At 42.8% G+C, this 5,705-nt stretch overlaps 1 pseudogene; it reads right to left on the bottom strand.

The window, feature by feature from the left end:
- Positions 1-323: 323 nt before the first annotated feature.
- On the bottom strand, positions 324-875 carry LOC103212553 (annotated as a pseudogene).
- Between the last annotated feature and the right edge of the window lie 4,830 nt (positions 876-5,705).

The raw sequence follows: 5,705 nt of genomic DNA, 5'->3' as shown, positions 1-5,705 counted from the left end.
GTAGTGATATTGCCTTGGCAACCCAAGGAGGGGTCGCTATGAGTCAGGTCTGACTCGATGGCACATAACAACAACAACAACAAACTAAGCCATGGTATTTTTCAATTGTTTCATATGCATGTGAAAGCAGGACAATGAATGAGACCAATTTTTTTTTTGTTGGTACCAAATTGCTTTATCTGAAGGAATGGTACAAATGAAAGAACTTAGGGGGATGTTTTGGTACAATTGATAGAGAAGGTAAAGATAAACCCAACATGCACACGCTGTCTTGGTGAGCTGGGAAGTCACCCTGGGGGAAGTGGGGAAAGATGGGCTAAAGCTTAGCTCTCCCCATCACAGTTTCCCAGGGTGTGCTTGTCGAAGAGATACTCTGCCAGGCCAGATTCCGTGGCTTCCATCTTGCGCGAATTGGTTACTTAGTCACCCAATTCTTTGATGGATTGTACGCTCAGGTAATGCGTCTCAATGAAGTCACACAAATGGGGGTTATTCTTGTCAGTGGCCAGTTTGTGCAGTTCCAGTAGCAATTGATTGACACTTTTTTCCAAGTGTAATGCACACTCCATTGCATTCAGAGTACTTGCCCAGTCATCATGGTCTGGTTTCTTGATATCCTGCAGGAAGATCTGGCCACCTCGTTGGTTCTGCAGCTTCATCAGTTTCTCGGCATGTTCCTTCTCCTCGTGAGACTGGTGAATAAAGTATTCGGCAAAATTCTTCAAAGCCACATCATCGTGGTCAAAGAGTTAAGACACGGACAGGTAGACATAGGAGGCATAGAGCTCCGGGTTGATCTGGTGGTTAATGGCCACCTCTGAGTTCTGCTGGTAGTTCTGGTGCACCTGTGAGGGGAACACGGTCATCATGGCAGCAGTTGAGGAGTGGCGGCAGTGGCTGTGCAGAGCTAGAGCAGTGGCCAGGGTCTTGGGGTGTTTGAGGGCGCTGCTGTGAGGAGGTGACAAAGGACTGGCTGGGAGCCGAGATTGGGGGAGTTTGGCCAGCACCGGTTCCATTTAAGCACTGTTGAAGCAAGAGACCATGGCCACTCTGTGAAGAATGTCTCTTTCGATTGATTCCTTTGAATTGTGGTGCTCACAAAGAATACTGAAAATACCATGGACAACCAGTACAACAAACAAATCTGTCCTGGAAGAAGTAAAGCCAGAATGCCCTTCATAAGGGAGAATGGCCAGACTTCGTCTCATCTACTTTGGTCATGTTTTCAGAAAGGATCAGTCCCTGGAGAAGGATATCATGCTTTGTAAAGTTGAGGGTGAATGAAAAAGAGGAAGACCCTCATATGGATTGATACAGTGGCTGCAACGATGGGCTCAAACATAGTAAGGACTGTGAGGATGGCACAGGACCAGGCAGTGTTTCGTTCTATTGTACACAGGGTTGCACTGAGTTGAAATCAACTCAATGGCACCTAACAACAACATTAATTTATTTATTTTGTCTTTTGCTGTTTGCGCTTTTATTATAGTAGATCATTCTTGTTAAATCTAGACCCAAAAGTGTTGCCCCTGCATTTTCTTCTAAGAATTTTATGGTTTTATTTTGCTCATTTAGGTCCTTAATCTCTTTTAAATTTGTTTTTCTGTATGGTGTGTTTCATTCTTCTGCATGTGGAAATCTGAGTTCCCCAGGATCATTTATTGAAGAGATTCTTTTCTCATTGAATGGACTTAGCATTCTTGTCAAAATCAATTGACCATAGATGCATGGGTTTATTTTTTGACTCTGAATTCTATTCTATGCCTCATTCTCATTGTTTGTTTATTTATTTATTTTAAGTTTGATCCCCTTAAATATAAAAGGAATCATACTATTTGCATTGGGTTTCTTCTTCTTCTTCTTCTTCTTTTTAACAGCGCAAATTAGTTTCCCATTCAACAATTGATATACATTTTGTTTTGTGACTTAGTTGCAATCTCCTCAATCTAACAGTACACTTCCCACTCCCTGTCTGGGCTCCTTGTTTCTATTCTACCATCTTTCCTGCCTTCTGAACTTTGTTTTGTGGCAAATGCTGCCCTTTTGGTCTTGTATGGTTGATTGTTCTAAGGAGCACGTTCCACATAATAAACTAGTCTATTGTTTGGCTGAAAGTGATCTCCAGGAGTGGGTTCATTTCCAGGTTTCAAGGATGTCTAAGGGCCATAGTCTTAGGGGTTCCACCAGTTTCTATCAGACCAGTAAGTTTGGCTTTTTTTATGATTTTAGTTTTGTTCCACATTTCTCTTCCACTCTACCCAGGATCTTCTATCATGAACCCTGATCAGAGCAGTTGGTAGTGGTTACCAGGCACCATGTAGTTCTTCTGGTCTCAGCATAGTGGAGGTTATGCTTCATTAGCCCTCTGGACTGTTTCCTTGAGTCTTTTATTTTCTTCACACTTCCTTGCTTTGGAAGAGAAGAGATCAATAGTAGTACCTTAGAAGATAGCTCACAAGATTTTAAGACTCCAGTCATTACTCACCAAAGCATGATATAGAACACTGTCTTTATGGACTATGTTATGCCAATTAACCTATATGTTCCTTAAGCCCAGTGACTCAGTCCCTCAAGGTGTTTGTTTATGGCTAAGAAGTTGGCATAACTTTACTCCCTGTATATTCTAAGATATGCCTGGATATATTTGTAGCACATACAAATATGTATGTAGAAATGTCCTCTGCCAAACCTATATATGCTTGTAGATATACTCCCACATGCCATCCCACACCTATTCAGCTTACATATCTACCTAGATATAGCCTCATAAATTATTGTTTGTTATTCCTGTTATTGCAGGATTGTGTAGGTAATAGTATTTTCCATTGTAGACTTTTCCTCTTGTGTACCTCCCAATGTCTTTCTTTGTATTGCTCATGTAGTGCCTATCTCCCTCTTACTGTGTACTGCCCCTTTCCATTTATCCAAGTTATACATGTCTACTATCTAGTTAGTGATTTTTCCTCCCACCCAGTCTCATCCCTGGTAACTGTCAAAGAATGTTTCCTTCTATGTACGAACATTTTTTACTTTTTATAATAGTAGTCTCATACAACATTTGCCCTTTTCTGATTGACTTATAATCAGCATAATGTCCTTCAAGTTCATCCACAATGTGAGATGTTTCATGGATTCATCATTATTCTTTAACATCCCATAGTATTCCACTATATATGTACCATAGTTTGTTTATCCATTCACTGTTTTTTTTTAAGAGTTTGTTTTACATTCAATATTACATGTACATTTAGTTTCACTCCCCATTTACCATGCCCAACCCTAACCCAGTCTCCTCCCCTCCCTGCCCAGTAACTCTCCCTCTGTGCCTCTCATAGTTATGCACTCCTGTTTGTCCTCATTACCTCCCTGTGAATGTTGCCCCTCTGGTGCCCCGTGGTCTATCACTCCAAGGGATATATTTCCACAGAGTATGTGAGTGCATCCCCCTGCACATGAGTGGTCTGCATGTACATCTTGTTAACTATTGGGGTGAGAGCAAGGCCCTAGGAGCGAGTTTTATTCCAGGTGCAGAATGTATTTCAGGGGCATAGTATTGGGGGTCTGTTCTGGTTACCTAGTGCCGCTCTGACAAGAAAATACCACAAAAATGGGATGACCTTATCAAACAGGAGTTTATTCTTACAATTTGGAGGCTTTAAATCCAAGTTCAAAGTGCCAGGCTCTAGGGGCTGGGTGAAAGCCCCTCAACTTTGGGGTCCAGCTCTGCCTCCTGCTCTTGGCTCACTGGAGCTAGAGGCGTTTCTTCAATCAGACAGCTGCTGGCTGCTGAGGCTGAGAAGCCCCAAGGTTGACAAGTAAAAAGGCACAGTCCTGATGTTACCAAACCACATGGCAGGCCATTAACTTAAGTCCATTGTAAGTCCCAAGGTCGGCAGAGCATAGCAGGCTGCTGAGCAATGACACAGCTACATGCAGGGTCCAAGCATGCCAAAGGCTAGAGACCATTCTCAAAGCTTCTCCTTATATACAGGAAGCAGACCACATACCCCAACGCAGCAGCTACTCAGCTGCTCCCAGTAGATTCCACCATGGAGTTGATTACCAGTCTCATCATGGGGAATACTACCATCAGCTTCCCAGCCACTCAACCAGGCCTAGCCAAGTTAACATACAAACATAACCATCACAGGGTCTCATCAGACTATATCTGGTCATTATTGAGTTTTTGGATTTTGTTCCACGTTTTTACTCCCACTCTATCCAGGATCTCCATATTTTATCCTTTCCTGAGTGGTTGGCATTGGTAGCCAGGCACCATCTAGTTCTTCTGGTCTTGAAGGCTATATCGTGTCCTAGGACTGATTGCTTCCAAATTGCCCCCACTTTTGTTGAACTCTTCTTTGCTTCCGACAACAGGAAACCATTAGCTGCATTTCAGATGGCCGCTTGAAAGCTTTTAAGACCCCAGTCGCTACTCACCAATGTAGGATGAGGAACAAGGCTTTTATGTATTTTGTTGTGCCAATTGAGTCTGGTGTCCCCCAGTACTATGGTCCTGAGACAGTAGATCCATTGGATCTCTCTTCCATAGTGTCTGGGTGTCTGTGAGGGATTGATCTGTGTCTGTCTTCTATTGTTTCTGTAAGGATTGCAGGTATTTTGTATCACAGATATCTGTGCAAGATTAGCCTGCCCTGAATCTATCCTTGGTCTAGAGTATACTCCTGTTCACTGACCTCCATCTGGTCCTCTCTGGTGTTTATGTGTTTATCTGTAGCCTGGTGTTTGGTGTTAATGGAAATGCAGTATTGTGGGCACATTGGTTGACACTAGCATCTGTTGTCTATCTTCTATGTGCACAATTCAGTGTCTTCCCTTTTCCTAATGATAACATGGTGGTCTCAGACCCATTCCATATATCCCTCCCCTTACCCATGTTAGCGTGTGGGCCCCAACTAGCCTGAAATTAATCCCTCCCCTTCCCTCCCCACCCTGGTAATCTAGAACGTGAGCCCCCTTTCGCAAGCAAACCCTTCTTTGTCTTTTTACAGTAATGGGCTCATACAATACTTGTCTATCTGCAATTGACTTATTTCACTCAGCATAATGTCCTCCAGACTCATCCACGTTGTAAGATGATTTGCATATCCTTCATTATTCTTTAATGTAGCATAGTATTCCATTGTGTGTATGTACCATAATTTGGTTATCCACTCAACTGTTGATGGGCTTTTAGGCTGTTTTCATCTCTTTGCTATAGTGAATTGTGATGCGATGAACATAGGTGTACATATGTCTGTTTGTGCACTGTCTCTCACTGCTTTAGGATATATTCCTAGTAATAGAATTGCTGGGTCAAATGGTATTTCTATTTTCAGTTTTTTAAGGAAATGCCATACAATTTGCCACAATGGTTGTACCATTTTACAATCCCACCAGCAGTGCACAAGTGTTCCAATCTCTCCACAACCTTGCCAGCATTTGTTATTTTCTGCCCTGTTGAAATTTGGTATTATTGCTGGGGTGAGATGGTATCTCCTCATTTTGATTTTCATCTCTCTAATGACTAATGCCTAAGGTAGTCATGTGCTACACCCAAGGTTGGCAGTTCTAACCCACCAGCCACTCCCTGCCAGGTAGCCGGGCTGTCTCTTTTTGGGAGTTCTGGTAGCGTAGTGCCTAAGGCACTTGACTGCTAACCAGAAGGCTGGTGGTTCAAACCCACCAGCCAGTCCTCAGAAGGA

Source organism: Orycteropus afer, unplaced genomic scaffold (genome assembly GCF_000298275.1).
Source record: "Orycteropus afer afer isolate SDZICR_OR568_19922 unplaced genomic scaffold, OryAfe1.0 scaffold01002, whole genome shotgun sequence".
Taxonomy (NCBI): Eukaryota; Metazoa; Chordata; class Mammalia; order Tubulidentata; family Orycteropodidae; genus Orycteropus; species Orycteropus afer.
This window is presented reverse-complemented; position numbering and strand designations above follow the sequence as displayed.